The sequence below is a fragment of the Mus caroli genome, unplaced genomic scaffold (genome assembly GCF_978045245.1).
Source record: "Mus caroli unplaced genomic scaffold, Mus_caroli_1 scaffold_3, whole genome shotgun sequence".
In the NCBI taxonomy this organism is placed as follows: Eukaryota; Metazoa; Chordata; class Mammalia; order Rodentia; family Muridae; genus Mus; species Mus caroli.
The window spans coordinates 40,500,121-40,522,365 of NW_028227258.1; the positions used below are offsets into that span (position 1 = coordinate 40,500,121).

The 22,245-nt window shown below is 40.9% G+C and overlaps 1 pseudogene; it reads left to right on the forward strand.

Moving 5' to 3' along the window:
* Window positions 1–21,051: 21,051 nt before the first annotated feature.
* LOC115030783 (small nucleolar RNA SNORA17) lies at window positions 21,052–21,208 on the forward strand (annotated as a pseudogene).
* The last annotated feature ends 1,037 nt before the right edge of the window (window positions 21,209–22,245 follow it).

Below are 22,245 nucleotides of genomic sequence, written 5' to 3' on the forward strand. Positions count from 1 at the left end.
TCCTCTGTGAAAGACAGACTGTGGATTGGAGAAATAATGAGCTAGATGATAGTTTTTAAGCCCAACTACAGATGTAAGCAGCAGATATGAACTCTAGCTGGGAGGAGAAGAGGTGTTTGGGAGAAAGGTTTAAGAAAACTAGGTTGTGTGTGTGTGTGTGTGTGTGTGTGGCTGGATGGACAGGGAGAGGTTCTTTGGAGAGTCTCATGAGATGCTGGAACCCAGGAGGCTGAATTAGTCCCTGAGAGTCCCAGAGGGGAGCTTTCTGGTGGCTCATCTATGCAGAGGTCCCTAGAGCTGAGTTTAGGTTTAGGAGGCTGATCCATCTTAAAATGCTCTTCGGAGGGGAGAAATGTGATAGGGTTATTAGCTTTGCTGTTTCCTAGTGAGTGCAGTGAGAAGGAAGTTCTTCAAGGGTGCTGTGAGGTTTGCCTTGGACTTTGGCTTATGTCAGGGAACATCATGTGCAGGGCGATGGGTGTGGTTGTAGACAACAGTGTTCGGCCCCACTGCCATGCAACACAGCACCTAGCCAGGCACTGCTAACACCCCCAGAATGTGAGTAAACCCCATATTAATCCAGATGAAGATCCTGCCATCTGGTAGGATGAATTCTCAGGACTGAAGGTGAATTGAACTTCATTGCTTCTCAGGATTTTGGCTAAAATCAAATATACACATTAAGTTGAACTTAAAAATATTGAAAGTTTAGTGTATTGTTTATCTGAATTTGTAGACTATTTGATTCCACTCTGTCGTGTCTTACTTTGGACATCATGAAACTTCACACCTCAGGGAAAAGGGAGGGGTGGGTGCCCTTCTTTTAAAAGGAAGGGAGAAGTGATTTCTTCGTAAGTGTAGTAGAAGCACTGTGATAGTGTGTTTATAAAGATATAGCGCTGTGTCTGGCTTGCAGAGAGCCCTCAAAAGTGTGTGACTTTTATTCCAAATGTCTTTCTTACTGCTGTTTGCATGACAGACACTTAACTCGTGCTCACTGCTGCAAACCTTGATCTGCAGCCTAGTTAGTTAATAGGAAAGAATGACACCCATCAAAACACAGGTATTTATACATGATATACCATGTACTCTCTGGAGGGTGTGATACACATCTCTCAAAGCAGTCCCACAGTGAGAGGGAAGAAGGAGTGGCTTTTGCTAGTAGTCTAGCTTCCTAAAACATGAACTCTAGGAAACAGGGAAGTTTGCTTGACAAAGAAATCAGGTGTCTCCAAGGTGATGTCAGATCATTTTCCAGCCCCTGGACCACTGTAAACATCGGCTATGCTTCCAGCTTAAAGGATGCAGGGTCACACTTGAACCTAAACACCCATCAAAATCCATCCTGGCATTTGGTGAAATTTGAGAGCAGTATTAGAGAGGACATGAAGTGAACCATGTGGGTTTGCAGCACAGTGAGACCTGCCACAGGTGGTGGTGATAGGAAGTTGTTAAGAAAGAGAAGACATGATAGAGATTACTGAATGAATCAGCTACCTATAAGGATAAAACCAAGACAAAGAGTAGGAGAGTGTAATCTAACTCTGGAAAAGTAGACAAATGTTCAAGGTTAATTAAGAAATGTTAAGGGAAAGAAGAATTAAAAAAAAAAAAGAAAGAGAAGACTGGGGCTCACAGGAAGAGGAAACAGGCAAGGCAGCTACTGGCTCAGAGCCACGGGCCACCCACCTCCACAGTCTAGGTGTTGGATGTCTTGCTGAGGGCCTGCACCTTGGCAACATTAAGGAAATCTAGACTGGCATTGCTAATCAGACACCTGGTAAGTGTCTTCATCTGCATGAAGTAGAAAATTAATTGGAAAGCAGACCTACCATGAAGGTGTGAGACACCCAGGAGGGTGAGTTGATACAATGCCATGCTTGCCTGGTTAAAAAGAAATTCTGCAAATTAATGGGCAGGTAAGAATGAAATGAAATGTTATATGAGTTCCACTGGTCCGATTGTCCCCTCTGTCTCCACTCACACTTCCCTTGCTTAATCCCCTCCCCACTTTGTTGTCCACAGAGCCTCTTCTACCCCTCACTAGACATTCATTGGGGGAATAGGCTTGAGGCAGCCACAGAGACTGCAACCCCTCCTCCCGCTAAGGAAAACATAGAACCCCCAAATCTCCAAGGGACCCCAGAAAGAGGAAAGGGAGCCTACATTATTTTCATAAGAAGCTCTACACCAAGAGGAATAGAGAGAATCTCAGTGAAGCTCTGTTGTTTGCGAATGTGAGCATGGGTAGGTGTCCTTGTATGTTCTCACACAAAGGAGTTCACAGATTAGCATGTGTCTGTTTGTGTGTATGTATGACCAACTATTTCCATCACTGGCATTGGTGACATTTGAGGCTGAAGGCTTAGGTAGTCTTGCTGCAGGAAACTTGACTCCTCTACTCTTGGGAGTAGCGCACCCTCCCAAGAGTAACTGCTGACTGACAAGCAGCACATTGCGGGCAAATTGACTGCATAGTGTTCACTGGTGTTTGTGGTGTCTGGTGTCGGGTAGAAGCCCTCTCCATAGTGAGTTGATAATTTTAGGTTGATCCAAGTTTGGAAGTAGAGAGGACCACTGTTGTGAAATTTGTGACTTCTTCAGGTACCTCCAATGTATTTTCTAGATTCTCCAAGTACAAGGATAGCATGTGCCTTGTGGATGAGTTCTATCTAAACTCTTAAAAGCCTTGGGGCAAGGCTGTGATGGTGACTTAGGTGGATATTAAAGGAAGACTAAACTTGGAAATAGCAATGAAAATAAAGTTAATATATTGTCCTTTTAATTAATTAATTAATTAATTAATTAATTAATATATTTGAGACAAGGTAGTCTGGCTGTCCCAGAGTTTGCTATGTAGACTACACTGCCCTCAAACTCACATAGATCCACCTGCCTTTGCTTCCCTCCTATGTGCTGGGATTAAAGGCATGGTCTTCCATGCCCAGCTGTTCTTTTTATTTTTAGTTTTATTTATTTTACTTTATGTGTATCAGTGTTTTGCCTGAACGTAATTGTGCTCACCATGAGTGTGTCTGGTGCTCTTAGAAGCCAGAGGAGCGTGTTGGATACCCTGAAATTGGGATGATACAACTTTGGGAGTCACCTGTCAGCTCTGGATGTTGAACCTGGGTTCTTGGCAAGAATGGCAAATATTCTTGACCACTCAGCCAACTCTCTAGCCCCGGTTGTCCAAAATTTTAATGTAACCCACAGTGACAAAACAAAGCAAGCAACAACTCTATAAAATCTACTGAAATAACACGTTACACTTTCATGAAACCCTGTAAGGAACAGGAGGAGGAATCAAGTGGGTACAGTAGTATCCAGTCACTACCAACTCACTATCTTTACCTAGGCAGACACTTGTTCAGGACCACTGCTCAGAACACCATGCAAGGAACTCAGATTTGTAGCTCAATTGCTGCCATCTCTGAAGTTCAGACACATAGGGGCAGTGTATCTGAAGTGGTTTGGAAAACCTAACAAAAGATTTTAATATGCCTTGGGTGAAGTGATGCTCTCCGATATTCAGGCACATCTGGGGAGAGGCACATCTGGGGAGATATACCTACACAAGCCTCCAGCTGTAAGACATTTCCATGAAGGATTTTAAGAGGGAAACATATGGACATTGGGTTAAAAAAGCAGAGAGAGCTGAGACACCCAACACACAAAGAATGCTGGGCTTTTAACTAACAGTATGCGTTCTTCTAATACCTGCATTTGAGAGGTTAAGCAAGTTTGGACTCTCTGTTTCACTTTGCCCTTTTCTACCCTGGTGCTTACAATAATCCTGGCTCTTTTCTCCTTTTCCCAGGGAACTTGACCCTTGCTGGTACACAACTCGATGAGAGATTAGAGGAGTATTGTCCAGGGAATAATGAGAATTGGGGGATAAACCAGGCTAGCTTACAAAACGGCTTCAAAGAGTGGTTGCTGTGGGTGAGGCCCAGGCCTGGGCTGTGGGTATGGTGAGCTTCATCAGTCCTGCGCCTCAGTCCACCACTTTCTATCTAAGCACGATCACCTTGAAAAAGATGTTCATGTGCTATTGACCAAATTTGCAAATAGTACAAAGCTTGCAGGTGAAGGAGATAAAGAAGATGACATATTACAATCACAGCAGGATATAGATAATTCAGGGCATCGGCTGAACAAAAAGTGAGATGAGGTTTAATATAAAGACATGCGAGATAATATATGCACCCGAAAGAAAATAACTCTCAGCACAGATTCAAATTATGGGGGTATTACTCAGGAAGCTGTCGTGCTGAGTGAGATTTGGGGAGCTCGGTGGATAACAAATTGAATAGGAGTTCACAGTGCAGTGCCACAGCAAAGAAGGACATCGTTATTTTGAGATGGATGGACAATATAAAGTGATCTTTGAAATCACAAGAGAGGACGTCAGCTCTGCTGTACACCGTGCAGGCCACATGTCACCTTGAACTCCCTGGTGCGCCGACTTTAACAAAGATGCAATGAGGTGGAAGATTTAGCAAAGAGTCATTTGAATGCCATTCAACACGATGCACAGGATTGTGTTCCTATGCCAGGCAGGTGCATCTATAAAAAAAGTTTTCTGTGACAAGGTCCTCTTGCTATTATATTTCCTTTAATGCCTTTTTGACTTTCAGGAAGGGGAAATAATTGCTTAGATGAGAGAAAAAGACACAGAGAAGGAAACAACCATATAAATTCTTTCGGGGAGCAGAAAAATGAGCATTTCATGTGTTCAGCAATATTTATGGGCTCTAAATTCCTGCCTGCTTAAAAAAAAAAAACTTTGGTTTTAATGAGAAAAGAGGGAGTAAAAATTATCATACAAAGGCAAGCAGAGTGAGGACAATGCTGGCTTCTGGAGAACCAAGGCTGTAAAGTTTCAAAGAAGAGGTTAAGGGATTTTAATAAGCGTTTCGTGTGTGTGTGTGTGTGTGTGTGTGTGTGTGTGTGTGCATGTGCACACACGCGCACCTGTGCATGTATGCATGCATGTGCTTGTCAATGTGTTTACCTGGTGTCAGTGGAACTCAGAAGACGTTGTTGGATTTCCAGCCATTGGAGCTACAGGCACTGGAGAACAGCCCAGTGTTAGTGCTGGGAACAGAGCTGTAAATGGTGGAGCCATCTCTCCAGGTCTCTCTTATTTACACCATTAAAGAGCAGCCAGGTGGGACGCTAGAGTCAGGAAGCTGGTGGATGCTTGATGCCAAGTCTCCAGCTCTCTGGGAGACCTTGGATGGGGCTGAGAAGAGGCTAGGGAAATTTGGGTGAAGAATATTCAGCACTCGGTGGGAAGAGCAAAGCTTTGGCATCAGATGCTATGTTTTAGTTGGGCTTTAGAAATGAGTGTGGTGGGTGTGGTTCTTTTACTCTCTGTAGGAGTAATATTTTAGTTTTTCATTAATTAACTACTTTTCAAGATTTCTCTGAGAATTGAAGCTCACATTTGTGAATCACAAATGCAGGCCTATGGCGGATTTGGTCAGTCACTGATTAACCCTTGAGACCCAGGAGAAAAAATTCTGACATGAAGTTAGGACCATTTTAGAAGCCCAGAGACAAGTGAGGAGTTACTAGCTCAGCAAAGGGTCGGAACTACAGTTTACCTTTGTTGAGTCTGAAGAGGAGTGAACACTGTGGCTTTTCATTTTGTTTCGTATGCCTTCTCCAAATCAGTTTTTAATTTGATGAGAAGGGGGGCATCACCGGTAGTCAGGGTCTCAGCTGGGTGTTCTCAGGTTCTTGATTCCATATTCAGGAATGAGATACAGCAACACACAGATGAAGGCAGAGCGAGGACTACACTCTGAGTCTTGTCTGTGCTTGCTATGTGGCACTGCCTTGAATGTCAGTATCAGAACCTATTCTTCAACAGAAAGGCTCGTTCCCTGGATTATCATGGTTGAAAGAGGTGATACTGAGAGAATACCACTGAAAATCAGACTCAAAAGGAACTTTGTCCATAATGTGGTTCAGTCAGCCCTGTATTTTTATATTCTCCTCCTGGGAAACCATGCTGCCTTTAGGTCTGCTCTGGAGAGTCTTTAAGCTTTCCTCATCTGCTGCAATACTCACTCCCATCTCTCACATGCTCTTCCTTTCCAGTGAATATTATTTTATACACTCTATGCTCCATCTTAAAGTCAGGGTTAAAACAATTAAGCAAAAGGAAAACAGAATAAGAAACTTGCATTCTCTTCTCCACCTGAGAATAAGTAAATCATTTCTCTGAATCACAAAGTCATAGTGGCATGGAATGGTTAAGTCATACCCCCCACCCCCAACTTCTAAGTTCCAACCTAGGGCTCTTCCACCTTTGCAGGGTAAATGCTGCCTTCCTGAAGACAAAATCATTTAAAGGCCCATTATAGAAATGAATGACAAACTGGGAGCCAGAAATAAAATCTTAAGGAAAACAACAACAAAAAACAAAAAACCAAGAAAATCATCATCACCATCACCACCACCACCATCATCATCGTCGTCGTCGTCATCATCATCATCATCAGTATCAGCATCAGCAGGAGACCGTTTCATCAGTCCAGGAACTGATTCAGTGTTACAGCTTGGTATGGTTTGAGCTTTCCTTACTTGCTTCCTTCTCACGTCCGAGGACAACACTTTGTAAAACTCCCTAGGACAATTATCTACTTAAGGAAATAAATGAGACTTTACACAAAATGGTGCTTCTTTTTCAACCATGTAGAAAGATATCTCAGAACGTATCCCCTGGACAACTTAGAGAAGACATGAAAAATATTTTTTAAGCTTCACACATAGCCCTGGGGAAGTAAAAGCTAAACCATCGGTAAGACAATTATGAAAACCACAAATGGACAAAATGTTTTTTTTTAAGATAATATAATAAAACACATTATTTATAAATGCACTGGTAATGGAGTAAGCTTATGAATGCAGTTCTTCACTAAACTACAACAACAAAAGCGTGGTTATTTCAGCCCTCAGAAATGCTTGGTGCAATTTTATTTACTATTAAAATAAAGGTACTATTCTTAATGTAGATTATGTGATAATTGAGACTATTACAGTGCTTTTGAACGCACAGTCTGAGTATTAAGTCTTACTAAGTTCTATAACATGAAGGAAACTGGATCTCACAAAGCTCTACTATTAAAAGGCTTTTAAGACTTTTACATTTTTTCCTTAAAAAAATTATATCATTTGTGTGTATGTGTGTGTGTTTGTGTGTGTGTGTGTACTATTGTACAAGTACTCATGGAAGCCAGCTGGGGCACTAGATACCTCAGAGCTGGAGTCATATGCGTTTATGAGTCAACTCATATAGGTGCTGAGATTCAAACACTGGTTCTCCAATAGATCAGTTAGTCCTCTTAACTGCTAAACCTTCTCTCTTTCAAATTGTTAAATATTTTTTCAAATTTCAATTGCTTCCGTTGCTGGCGATGATAGAATAACTGGTACACCGTTAGCCCCACCTCACCCACCAACCACAGTGGACAGCAAGAAGCTGAGATAAACTATAGACTCATTTTGTTCGGGAGCTGATAACTGACAGAGCATATCTCTGAGCCCTCAGAACATAAAGACAAATGTCACTAGTCTTGTATTGTCCTATAGTGTTAGAGACACTTTTTCAAAATGGAAATGTTCCAGGTCATGACAGTATCACAGATTATGGGGTCAGAGGTGAGCATTCAGGAAGGCAGGATCAGTTAGAATTTTGGACACCGGACTATTAGGGATTAAAGGGTTCCAGGAATTTGCACAGAAGACCACTGTGCCTTTGAATAGTAGGTAGAAAGCTCACAGGACAGGGTTAGACGAAGACAGCTGAGAAATATGAACTTCTGACCATCTCAGAGAGCCACCATTGAACACCTGAAACAGTCAGTAGAGAATCCAGAATAAGGAGTCTTTATTTATTTATTTTTTAATTAGGTATTTTCCTCGTTTACATTTTCAATGCTATCCCAAAAGTCCCCCATACCCACCCCCCCAATCCCCTACCCACCCACTCCCCCTTTTTGGCCCTGGGGTTCCCCTGTACTGGGGCATATAAAGTTTGCAAGTCCAATGGGCCTCTCTTTCCAGTGATGGCCGACTAGGCCATCTTTTGATACATATGCAGCTAGAGACAAGAGCTCTGGGGTACTGGTTAGTTCATATTGTTGTTCCACCTATAGGGTTGCAGTTCCCTTTCGCTCCTTGGGTACTTTCTCTAGCTCCTCCATTGGGGGCCATGTGATCCATCCAATAGCTGACTGTGAGCATCCACTTCTGTGTTTGCTAGGCCCCGGCATAGTCTCACAAGAGACACCTATATCTGAGTCCTTTCAGCAAAATCTTGCTAGTGTATGCAATGGTGTCAGCGTTTGAAAGCTGATTATGGGATGGATCCCCAGGTATGTCAGTCTCTACATGGTCCATCCTTTCATCTCAGCTACAAACTTTGTCTCTGTAACTCCTTCCATGGGTGTTTTATTCCAAATTCTAAGAAGGGGCAAAGTGTCCACACTTTGGTCTTCATTCTTCTTGAGTTTCATGTGTTTTGCAAATTGTATCTTATATCTTAGGTATTCTAAGTTTCTGGGCTAATATCCACTTATCAATGAGTACATATCATGTGAGTTCTTTTGTGATTGGGTTACCTCACTCAGGATGATGCCCTCCAAGTCCATCCATTTGCCTAGGAATTTCATAAATTCATTTTTAATAGCTGAGTAGTTCTCCATTGTGTGAAGGTACCACATTTTTTGTATCCATTCCTATGTTGAGGGGCATCTGGGTTCTTTCCAGCTTCTGGCTATTATAAATAAGGCTGCTATGAACATAGTGGAGCATGTGTCTTTCTTACCGGTTGGAACATCTTCTGGATATATGCCCAGGAGAGGTATTGCTGGATTCTCTGGTAGTACCATGTCCAATTTTCTGAGGAACCACCAGACTGATTTCCAGAGTGGTTGTACAAATTGCAATCCCACTAACAATGGAGGAGTGTTCCTCTCCACATCCTTGACAGGATCTGCTGTCACCTGAATTTTTGATCTTAGCCATTCTGACTGGTGTGAGGTGGAATCTCAGGGTTGTTTTGATTTGCATTTCCCTGATGATTAAGGATGCTGAACATTTTTTCAAGTGCTTCTAGCCATTCGGTATTCCTCAGGTGAGAATTCTTTGTTTAGCTCTGAGCCCCATTTTTTAATGGGGTTATTTGATTTTCCGGAGCCCACTTTCTTGACTTCTTTAAAATATTGGATATTAGTCCCCCTGATTTAGGATAGGTAAAGATCCTTTCCCAATCTGTTGGTGGCCTTTGTGTCTTATTGACAGTGTCTTTTTTTTTAAAGACAGTGTCTTTAGCCTTACAGAAGCTTTGCAATTTTATGAGGTCCCATTTGTCAATTCTCCATCTTACAGCACAAGCCATTGCTGTTCTTTTCAGGAATTTCCCCCCTGTGCTCATATCTTCGAAGCTTTTCCCCACTTTCTCCTCTATAAGTTTCAGTGTCTCTGGTTTTATGTGGAGTTTCTTGATCAACATAGATTTGACCTTAGTACAAGGAGATAGGAATGGATCAATTCCCATTCTTCTACATGATGATCGCCAGTTGTGCCAGCACCATTTGTTGAAAGTGCTGTCTTTTTTCCACTGGATGGTTTTAGCTCCCTTGTGAAAGATCAAGTGACCATAGGTGTGTGGGTTGATTTCTGGGTCTTCAATTGTATTGCATTGGTCTACTTGTCTGTTGCTATACCAGTACCATGCAGCTTTTATCACAATTTCTCTGTAGTACAGCTTTAGGTCAGGCATGGTGATTCCACCAGAGGTTCTTTTATCCTTGAGAAGAGTATTTGCTATCCTAGGTGTTTTGTTGTTCCAGATGAATTTGCATATTGCCCTTTCTAATTCTCTGAATGATGGAGTTGGAATTTTGATGGGGATTGCATTGAATCTGTAGATTGCTTTTGGCAAGATAGCCATTATTACTATATTGATCCTGCCAGTCCATGAGCATGGGAGATCTTTCCATCTTCTGAGATCTTCTTTAATTTCTTTCTTCAGAGACTTGAAGTTCTTATCATACAGATCTTTCACTTCCCTAGTTAGAGTCACACCAAGGTATTTTATATTATTTGTGACTATTGAGAAGGGTGTTGTTTTCCTAATTTCTCTCTCAGCCTGTTTATTCTTTGTGTAGAGAAAGGCCATTGACTTGTTTGAGTTAATTTTATATCCAGCTAATTCACTGAAGCTGTTTATCAGGTTTAGGAGTTCTCTGGTGGAATATTTAGGGTCACTTATATATACTATCATATCATCTGCAAAAGGTGATATTTTGACTTCTTCCTTTCCAATTTGTATTCCCCTGATCTCCTTTTGTTGTTGAATTGCTCTGGCTAGGACTTCAAGTACAATGTTGAATAGGTAGGGAGAAAGTGGGCAGCCTTGACTAGTTTCTGATTTTAGTGGGATTGCTTCCAGCTTCTCACCATTTACTTTGATGTTGGCTACTGGTTTGCTGTAGATTGCTTTTATCTTGTTTAGGTATGGGCCTTGAATTCCTGATCTTTCCAAAACTTTTATCATGAATGGGTGTTGGATTTTGTCAAATGCTTTCTCTGCATCTAACAAGATGATTACATGGTTTTTGTCTTTGAGTTTGTTTATATAATGGAGTACATGGATGGATTTCTGTATATTAAATTATCCCTGCATCCCTGGAATGAAACCTACTTGGTCAGGATGGATGTTTGTTTTGACGTGTTCTTGGATTCGGTTAGCGAGAATTTTATTGAGTATTATTGCATCGATATTCATAAGGGAATTGGTCTGAAGTTCTCTATCTTTGTTGGGTCTTTTTGTGGTTTAGGTATCAGAGTAATTGTGGCTTCCTAGAATGAATTGGGTAGAGTACCTTCTGCTTACATTTTGTTGAATAGCTGGTGAAGAACTGGAATTAGGTCTTCTCTGAAGAACTAAACCCAGCTGGTCCTAGGCTTTTTTTTTTTTTTTTTGGTTGGGAGACTATTAATAACTGCTTCTATTTCTTTAGGGGATATAGGACTGTTTAGGTAGTTAACCTGATCCTGATTTAACTTTGGTACCTGGTATCTTTCTAGAAATTTGTTCATTTCATCCCGGTTTCCCAGGTTTGTTGAAGGATCTGATGATGTTTTGGATTTCTTCAGGATCTGTTGTTATGTCTCCCTATTCATTTCTGATTTTGTTAATTAGGATGCTGTCCCTGTGCCCTCTAGTGAGTCTGGCTAAGGGTTTATCTATCTTGTTGATTTCTCAAAGAACCAGCTCCTCCTTTGGTTGATTCTTTGAATAGTTCTTCTTTTTTCCTCTTGGTTGATTTCACCCCTAATTTTGATTATTTACTGCCTTGTACTCTTGGGTGAATTTGCTTCCCTTTGTTCTAGAGCTTTTAGATGTGTTGTCAAGCTGCTAGTGTATGCTCTCTCTAGTTTCTTTTTGGAGGCACTCAGAGCTATGTGTTTTCCTCTTATAAATGCTTTCATTGTGTCACATACATTTGGGTATGTTGTGGCTTCATTTTCATAAACTCTAAAAAGTCTATAATTTCTTTCTTTATTCTTTTATTGACCAAGGTATCATTGAGAAGAGTGTTGTTCAGTTTGCATGTGGATGCTGGCTTTCTATTATTTATGTTGTTATTGAAGATCATCCTTAGTCCATGGTGGTCTGATAGGATGCATGGGACAATTTCAATATTTTTGTATCTGTTGAGGCCTGTTTTGTGACCAATTATGTGGTCAATTTTGGAGAAGGTACCATGAGGTGCTGAGAAGATGGTATATCCTTTTGTTTTAGGATAAAATGTTCTTTAGATATCTGTTAAATCCATTTGTTTCATAACTTCTTTTAGTTTCACTGTGTCCCTGTTTAGTTTCTGTTTCTACAATCTGTCCATTGATAAAAGTGATGTGTTGAAGTCCCCCACTATTATTGTGTGAGGTGCAATGTGTGCTTTGAGCTTTACTAAAGTCTCTTCAATGAATGTGGCTGCCCTTGTATTTGGAGCATAGATATTCAGAATTGAGAGTTCCTCTTGGAAGATTTTACTTTTGATGAGTATGAAGTGCCCCTCCTTGTCTTTTTTGATAAGTTTGGGTTGGAAGTCTATTTTATTCGATATTAGAATGACCACTCGAGCTTGTTTCTTCAGAAAATTTGCTTGGAAAATTGTTTTCCAGCCTTTCACTCTGAGGTACTGTCTGTCTTTTTCCCTGAGATGTGTTGTTTCCTGTAAGCAGCAAAATGTTGGGTCCTGTTTATGTAACCAGTTTGTTAGTCTATGTCTTTTTATTCGGGAGTTGAGTCCATTGATATTAAGAGAAATTAAGGAAAAGTAATTGTTGCTTCCTATTATTTTTGTTGTTAGTGTTTGCATTCTGTTCTTGTGGCTGTCTTCTTTTAGGTTTGTTGAAGGATCACTTTCTTGCTTTTTCTAGGGCGTGGTTTCTGTCCTTGTATTTTTTTTTTCTGTTATTATTCTTTGAAGGGCTGGATTTGTGGAAAGATAATGTGTGAATTTGGTTTTTGTTGTGGAATACTTTGGTTTCTCCATCTATGGTAATTGAAAGTTTGGCTGGGTATAGTAGCCTGGGCTGGCATTTGTATTCTCTTAGTGTCTGTATAACATCTGTCCAGGATCTACTGGCTTTCTTAGTCTCTGGTGAAAAATCTGGTGTAATTATGATAGGCCTGCCTTTATATGTTACTTGACCTTTTTCCCTTACTGCTTTCAATATTCTATCTTTATTTAGTGCATTTGTTGTTCTGATTATTATGTGTCGGGAGGAATTCTTTTCTGGTCCAGTCTATTTTGAGTTCTGTAGGCTTCTTGTAGGTTCATCGGCATCTCTTTCTTTAATTTTGGAAGTTTTCTTCTATAATTTTGTTGAAGATATTTGCTGGCCCTTTGAGTTGAAATTCTTCATTCTCATCTACTCCTATTATCTGCAGGCACGTTTGGTCTTCTCATTGTGTCCTGGATTTCCTGGATGTTTTGAATTAGAATCTTTTTGCTTTTTGCCTTTTCTTTGATTGTTGTGCTGATGTTCTCTATGGAATCTTTTGTACCTGAGATTCTCTCTTATACCTCTTGTTTTCTGTTGCTAATGCTTGCATCTATGTTTCCAGATTTCTTTCCTAGGTTTTCTATCTCCAGCGTTGCCTCACTTTGGGTTTTCTTTATTGTGTCTACTTCCCTTTTTAGATTTAGTATGGTTTTGTTCATTTCCATCACTTGTTTGCATGTGTTTTCCTGTTTTTCTTTAAGGACTTCTACCTGTTTGGTTTTGTTTCCTGTTTTTCTTTAAGGACTTGTAACTTTTTAGCCATCTTCTCCTGTATTTTTTAAGTGAGTTATTAAAATCCTTCTTGATGTCCTCTACCATCATCATGAGATATGCTTTTAAATCTGTCTCTAGCTTTTCGGATGTTTTGGGGTGCCCAGGACTGACTGAGATGGAAGTGCTGGGTTGTGATGATGGTGAGTGGTCTTGGTTTCTGTTGATAAAATTCTTACATTTGCCTTTCACCATCTGGTAATCTCTGGAGTTAGTTGTTATAGTTGTCTCTGGTTAGAGCTTGTTCCTCTTGTGATTCTGTTAGCCTCTATTAGCAGACATGGGAGACTAGCTCTCTCCTGAGTTTCAGTGGTTAGAGCACTCTCTGCAGGCAGGCTCTCCTCTTGCAGGGACGGTGGACAGATATCTGGTATTTGGACCTGCCTCCTGGCAGAAGAAAAAGGCCCCAAACAGGGCTTATCCCAGAATCTGTGTATCTTCTGTAGTCCACACTCTCACCTGCGCAGACTAGTCTCCGTGGGATCCGGGAACCAAGATGGCTCCCCCAGATGCTCTAAAGAGGGATTTAAAAATAACTATTATTAGTATCCTCATAGAATTATGGGAGAAGTATAGACACAATGAAAGGAAACATGGAGGTTTTTAAACCAGGAAAAGCCAGAGCTGAAGCAATCAATCAATCAAACAAACAAAACTGCAAAACCCCACCCCACCTCCCCACACTTGTCCTTGTTAACAAAAACAAAACTTACTGGATGAGCTTGTCAGAAACTTCAGTATTGTAGACTTCAGCTAGAACATAAAGACAGAATGATGTAAAGTGAAGTATCTACAGGGGTATAAAATCATTGAAAAGGTTTGAACAGATCTTAGAGACTTCTGGCATAAAGTCAAGGTATCGACAAGGGAAGCAGCATTTCAGGAAAATCTGGTGCCTGCAAAAACCAGTGAATGACCCCCAACGCTGATGACTATGATGAAAACCATTTTCGTAGACTCAAGAGGTTACAGCGAGTCTCAAACACAATATTTACAAAGAAGCACACAGCAAGACATTGCTGTAAGATTATAAAAAGTTACTAGTGCACATATCCATTAAAACAGAAAAATATTGCATATTCCAATATTACTTCGCAGATTTTATTAAAAATAATGAAAACCAGAAGGCAATGAAGATCTTTAATAAAGTTCTGATAAAAAAAAACCTAGCTATTAAGGAGTCTACCTACAGTAAACACAGTTATCATAAATGAAGGTGAAAAGTATCTCACATACAATCTCAAAACTGGGCATGGTTGTTCATGGCAATAATCCTAGCACTTGCAAGGCTGAGCTAGTCGGTCAACAGTTTAAGTCAGCCTGTGCTCTAAAGTGAGTTCAAGGCAGCCTAAGTAACCTGAGAGACTGTTAAAAAAAAACAGCCAAAATTATCTATATACTTATTATATCACATGAAATAATTACTATATTATATAAATATGTTTATGTAATTATCAATAAACATCAATTAATATATTGATGGATATGTAATTGTGCAGATTGAAAATTCTATCTATCTATCTATTTATCTATCTATAATACATTATAATTTTTAATTTCCCAGGCAGGGTGGTGCTTGCCTATAATTTAGGTTCAGGTAAGAGAATCACTACAAAGAGAAAGCCAGCCAGGTTGGATGCAAATTATTTAAGTTGGCATGCTAGGTTTCTGAAATGGAATTTGGAGTCCTAGACCTGTAGGATGTTTGAGAAAAGAAAAATTACTTCTGTTTTCTTGTTAATTAAAACACTAACTGACCAGGTAGAGCAAGACTAATTGCATGGTGTGCATTTGTAGCATGTGCAAAAGCAAAATTCATGACCCTGGTACACAGACCTCGAGCTCATGCATCACAGCGCTGTTAGCTGAGGCCACAGCTGCCTTGGCAGTCCAATTCAGCACATAGTTCCCATTACTTAGGAACTGTGTTCATCTTTTACCCAAGAAAAATGAAAGCCTGCTCCCTACAAAACTTCAGCACAGGTATTCAATGATGCCTCCTCTTTTTTTTTTTTTAAACATTTCTTTATTCTTGAGGATTTTGTATAGGTATACAATGAAATCTGATAATATCTGTGCTTTATTGCCTCCACCTGTGCCTCCCCTCAGATCCCCCAACATGTCTTCTACCTAAATCCATGCCTTTTTTCTTGCTAACCCACTAAGTCAAGTTAGTAATGCCCATATGTGCATGGAAGTAGGGCCATGCAATGGAACATGGAAACCTTACCAGTGATCACATCCTCCAAAATAGATTACTCTCCCTTCCCCAATAACTATCAATTGCCAGTAGCTTCTCCGTAAGTTGGCTTGGAGATAGTTTCCCCCACATATGCTGAAATTCTGGCTGGCTGCAAGTCTTGGGTAGGTAGAGCTGCTGTAATTTCCTGAGTGTGATCATCATGTCCAGAAGATAGCCTTTGCCAGCTTTCCTTCCCACTCTTGGGCTCTTACACCCTTTCTACCCCCCTCTTCCTTGATGATTCCTGAGCCTTGGTGGTGGTGTTAGTGGGGTTGCTAGAGGTGGTTTATTTAGGGCTGAGCACTCTGACTCTTTATTCTTGGCACTTTGACAAATTATGCTTCTCTCCATTAACTGCTGCCTACAGTAAAAAGAAGCCAAGGTAGTAGCGACATGACTGCATGAGGAAACTAACTGTTTAATGATGGTGTTTGAGGGGGGAATTTCATTCCTGGAAGTGTAACCTTAGTCAAAATCTTTGGAGGCCATAGACCCTAAGCTAGAACCTGCTGTTGTTATTTTGCTAAATACTCATGCGGTCAAATTACCTTCTAAATATTTATGTTTAACCACAGACACGAACTTCTGTCAACCTTGGCCAAATGCCTTCTTCATTCATCAGACATGCTCATCATAGCCATACATCGGAGATAAGCATATAAATGATGGATGATAAATTTTGCTATATCCCTTTGGCATTTTTTAGCTGTTTAATTGGGTTCTTATATCTACCACCATATGATCCTTCTTCCACCCTAATCTCTTATAACCTCTCAACAGTAGGTAGCAAAGAAGGCAGTTTAGAGAGGAAAGAATGTGTAGATCTCTTTAGACTATTTCCTGCTGATTAAAGGCATTTCATTTTCTTGAGGGAAAGTCTAGTCTGTGTCTTCAGACTATCCCATTTCTTTTTCTTGTTTCTTTGTCCATGACCACTTGATAAACCACAAGAACTGGAGCCATCAGAATCCTGGGCAACAGTAGGGAGAGCTGCAGCCACCCAGGTCCTCTCAGGGATCTCCCATTTATACTCCTCCTAGAGTGCCTACAATTAAACTATCTGTGACTGGCAAAAACCATGCCTTCCCCCTTCCCCTATAGTACAAAACAACCATAGTTAATGGGCTGGGCACCAACTGAAACAGCCTCATATCCCACACCTGGAATTAAAACAAAAACATATTTATATAACATAACTGGGTTATTCAAGATGCTAAGATTGTCATTACAATATTTATAAAATGAAATGCTATGATATTTGGGGTCAATAAAGTGATCTCCAAAATACGATTTTGAGTGAATGAAGTAAGCTAGACACAGAAGTAAGAACACTATAATTTCAGAGTTTTTTTTTTCCAGATACTGGAATGAGTATGTATGTATGTTTGCATGTGTGTGCTTGCTTATGTACATGTGTACTCATACATGTATGTGATGGTGTGTATGTATGAACAATGTACAGGGTTAGTCCTAGCTTTCCACTTTGCTTTGGGACAGGGTCTCTTCACTGCTGCATGCAAGGATGACTCTTCTGAGAGCTCTTGTAGACTCCCTTTTCTCTGCCTCCCATCTCCCTAGAGGATTGCACCAGGATAACAAACACTAATGTACATTGGCCCTGAGTGGGTTTTGTGGGTTCAAGCTCAGGCTGTCCATCTTAGGGAGCAAGTGCTTTACTCACTGAGCCAACTCTCCACCCCCAATTAGTGTTGACTGCATGTTGGTCAGTGTTACACCTGGTCACAGTTCATAGATTAATTACAAATGAGCCATGGAAGAATCTTTGGAGTGATGGCGGTATTATACAGTTTAACTACTGTAAGCATAAAGGCGTACATACACTTGTCAAACCCATCAAATTACTGTTTCAAGACCTTTTGCTTAAGAATGAATATAAGACTTATAAAACTATAGGGTTAAAATGTATTCTATGCATTCTTCTTTTAGCGTGTGAATTATGACCAACAAAGTCATCTAAGAAGAAAACTAATAAGAGAATAGAAAAATGGGACATTTCCATTTATTGAACAAAATTTTTCAACCAACTGATATTATAATATAATTGATAAAAAGGTTTATATCCAGATTAAATGAAAAATATTGTTTTTTAAAGTACTCACATTTTTATTAATAAATTTAATGTCTACAGTGACTCACTCAGATCTGGTTAAATACCTTTTCTTTTCAATTGATTATGGTTTTCTGACTTCAAAAGATATTAAGAATTTCTCCTGGACAAGATTGATATCTTATTGATCTTTGTTTTTGTTTTGGCCTTATTTTTCAGTTTGGAGATGGTACCCTATGTGCAGTAAATTCTCAATAGAAAATTATCGAATATATTAGTTGAACATTGACCAAACATAGTTGACCAAGGTGGTGTCATTAACAAGACTGTTTATTTCCCTGCCTCTTTCCAGGTTCGTATCTTGCTCCCTGTAAGAAGGAAGAGTATAGTCAGTGAGGGGTAGGCAAGTGAGGAGAACTTTATACATAGGCAGTAGAAATTCAAGTAGGCAAATAGAAGGTCACTATGTGAGAGTGCCAAGGGAAACTGAACTCAGGGTAGAGCCAGATGTCAACCCAGAGGCTAACATTGCCTACAGGGCTCTGAGTTCTTGATAGGTCTTGGAATGGTAAATGAGAGTTAGGCTCCATTAGCAACCAGTAATGGGACCCAAGCCCAGTGCACTGACAGCTTCAGCTGCTGGCAAGGTGATAGAGCAACGTGAGTTCTCCCACTCCTTCTTAGTTGGAATGGGATTTGGTATAGCCATGTGGAGGACAGCTTGGCAGGTTCTTACTGAAGGAAAGATAGACCTATCCTGAGATCCAGCAATAATGTTCCTCTAGAGAAAGCTGCACAGGTTGGGTCATATGAATATGTGAAGTATCTGTACCCTACTTTCTATTTTGCTTTGTTGCTAAAATGCCTGTAAAAATTATGTCTTTAACAAAAGTCACAACAAACATGAGATAGTTAAAGGACAATTAGCAACCTGAAAAATTATATATAATATTATATATTTTAAAATATTAATTATTATATTACATAATAAAATTATAAATACATATATAATTGTCCATCCTAATTGAAGAAAAATAATCAATATATATTAAAATGGAGATGATCACTATATCAACATATAATACATCAAAGCATTGCATACATAGATAAACATCAGCTATAAACATGTGCACATACATGTTCATACCTTCACAAAATAAACCCAAACACATTCTAGGTGATACTTAACAGTAGGAGAATCATAAGCCAATTAAAAATTTTTTCTAAATAGTTAAAACAACAAGGAAACATATATCACTATCATAGTCACCACTTCCTCTTCTGGAAAAGAGAGTTACATATACGATTATCAGAGACATCATGTGGAATAATTTTAGGTGCTCTTGGCAGTATTGTTTATTCCCTAAGATTCTGCCTCCCTCCCAGACTGCCCAGGTGGTTTTCCCTTGTATGCTATTCTCCACAGCTCCATCCTTATTAGAACACCAGGGGTAATTTGTAAGGGTGTTTGTCTGTCTGAATTCTCGGTGAAGTTTAGTCTGTGAGGAGGCTCGCAGGCATTGCATTTGGTCCTGGCTTTAGCTTGGGTGACATTCCCAGTCAGTTTCAATCAATCACAAGCCACTATCCTCTAAGCTTTGGGTTTTTCCAGATGCTTCAACCCTCTTGAAGCCTCTCTATTCACTTTAGAAACTCCATTAAATTTGTTAAAAGCCAATTCGAGGGATCTCTGCATCTCTAACCATTCTTCCCCAAATCTGTTTACCAAGCTAATTTGTTTGCTTACTTTGAGGATCAGGCCCACTTGCATGGGATTAATCTCCGCTATTTGGGACCTGTTCATCCACAATACATGTTGTTCTGTGGTTAATGGCCCTTGTCTCGGGGCAGGGATGAAGAAAAAATGCATTGAAAAGAAGCAGATGGAGCTTGTTTTTGCCTAATTTCCCTTTGTCATTTCCCCAGCCACTGTGGTGAAAACTCTAAGTTTAGCTGGAGAACAAGCTAGCTTCTGATTGCTGACCATCTCCTTCTTTCCCATCTGCAGGGCACGCTGGGCAAGAATGGCTCAATTTGGCTGCTTTTCTCCCCCTTGAGCCTGAAAGTACATTTTCAAGAGTAAATGTTTTGTAGACAGTTTGAAATAAAAGAGTGGAGTAGGACATTTGGATCGGAAAATAACATTGGAGTCTACTCTCAGTGATGGTTTAGAAGAGATCTTGAGTATACTTAAATCCTTAGTGAAAGTGTTGGTGAAATAAAGCAGGCAAATAAATATGTATCCTATATACTAAAAGCCAATGCATACTGGCTTTAATCTCTGTATGTATTATAACAACCATGGGGATATGCCCAGTCACAGAGCAAGGTCCTAGGGTTGGTCCTCAGCTTGGGGAAGAAGGACTATAAAAGGAGAAGAGAATAAAGATTACTTTAGAGAAGGGGAAGCGTTAAGCTAGCTTTTCATTGCTGTGATGAAATAACTGAGAAAACTCAAAAGAGAAAATGTTGAGTGTAGCTCTTGAGTTGGGAAGTTTTGGTCTATGGCGACTTGGGTATATCGTTTCCAGGCCTGTGTTGAAACAGAACATTATGTTGGAGTGGCTGGGGGTGGGGCATAGAAATGTTGCTTACCTCATGACAGCTAGGGAAGAGAAAAAGAGAGGAGGAGGGAAAGAAGGAGGAGAGAGAGAAGGAGAAAGAGACAAGTGTGTGTGGGGGTGTGGGGGTTGGTGGGGGACAGAGAAACTTGAACAAAATATGCCTGCCAAAGCAATGCACTCCAGAGACTTATTTTCCTCTATCTAGGCCTCACCAACTAATGTATCTACTACTTCCAATAGCTCATTAAATTATGAATCCATAAATACATTGATTTATTAATGGGACTCATGTCCTCACAATCTAGTGACTTGCTACAGTGCCCCAAGTCTACTGAATTGTAGAACAAGCCCCCAGCTCAGGGATTTCCAGGTGGCCCTGGAATTGTAGTGACAGAGAGGTGGAATGGCCAAGGGTTCTCCCAAGGATTACTTTCCTATCTCATGCTAGTCAAGGACGGTGTATTAGTGCACAGGGACCCATTCTGTTTCTGTTCATACTTGCTGGTCCACATTCTTTGAATATCCATCCACAGGTTCCTTCTCTTTTCAAACACCAGCTGCAACCTTCCATCTTGCCCTCTCGTTCCCCTGCATTCTCTCCTTGCCATTTCATTCCACAGTCTCAATTCCTGATGCTTTGCTGCCCAACTTCTCAACTGTTGGTTGAGACTCACAGTGGAGTTGCCAAGGAGTTACAGCAATTAGAGGTTTCTGGACACAGAACAACCTAAAATTAATTCAAAATGAATTTTAAAAGATAGCATTGGATTGGATTGTGCGAGGATACTTGATTTTAAAACGTACTGCCTCCTGCCCCTAGAGGCATTGCAGGTGTGGCTGCTGTGTCCATCACATGCCCATCACATGTCCATCGCATGTTCATCAGTAGGTGGCAGAATAGGTGGAGAGAGGCTATGTCTACACTCTGACCCATGAACACCTGAATAATTAATAGAGTTTAACACTCTTGGAAAAAAGGGAGACTGAGCACCCATCCAGTACAGCGCCAGACTGGCCCTGACAGCTCCCAAGATAGGGAGCAACTGGAGACCAGAAGAACCCTGGGCAGGAGCAAGCCTGAGACAGGGGCTATTCTGGTAGACTGGGTGAGGATCAAGCCACTAGACTGGTGCCATGGGGCCGGGAGAGGCATCTAGCCTGAGATGACCAGGTCTGGGAGGGGTGCAGACTCCATGCTCTAGGTGAGCCTCCTGACCCCATAATGTTATAGGCAGGGCATAGCATTCCTGAGACCAATCCTGAGATGACCCCAGACACTCAGAGACCACTGATGCCACTAGAGAATCAAGTAACTGGTGGAGAAATGAAAAAGAAAGAGAAAGAGAGGGATGTAGGCATAATGAAGAGAGGTGGAACTGGAGAATCAAGGGTAGTGAGGAACAGCCTGATGTGAATAGCTGGTGATGCCACCTGGAACCAAAGTAGAGTCCAGATCAGTGCTACCACTGGAGGCCACTTCTGGGTCTGTGGCCTGCAGCAGTAGGAGTCTGTTACCACCAAAAGCCAGGTGGATGTCCCTGTTCTGGGTTGCCATCCTGGGTCAGGTGATGTCTGAGGGCATGCAGAACTGTATCCACCCCTTACCTGGGCATCTTGGGAGAGCAGGGCCTGGAGGCATGAGAGTGGAGAGCTGACCCCAGCCCTAGACAGCTGCAGTACTTGGGAGAGCAGCCCCTACATGTTTTAAGAGTTGCTGGTGAACTGGGTCCCTAAGGATGCCAGCATGGGAGAGCTGACCCTACTGGTTGTCTCCTGTGTGGCGTTATGAATGAGGGAGAGATACCCTCCTCCCCTCTTCCCATTTACTAGCTGCTACAGGTAGGAGACCTGTCCTTGGGGTCATGAGAGCAAAAGAACTGGTCCTGAACCTTGCCTGGGAAGAAGGATAGAGCTGGTCCTGGTTAAGGGGAACACTGGTGAGCAGGTCCTGAAGGTGGGGAAGCCAGAAAGCCAGTAGGCTGACCAGCTCAGATACCTCTTAG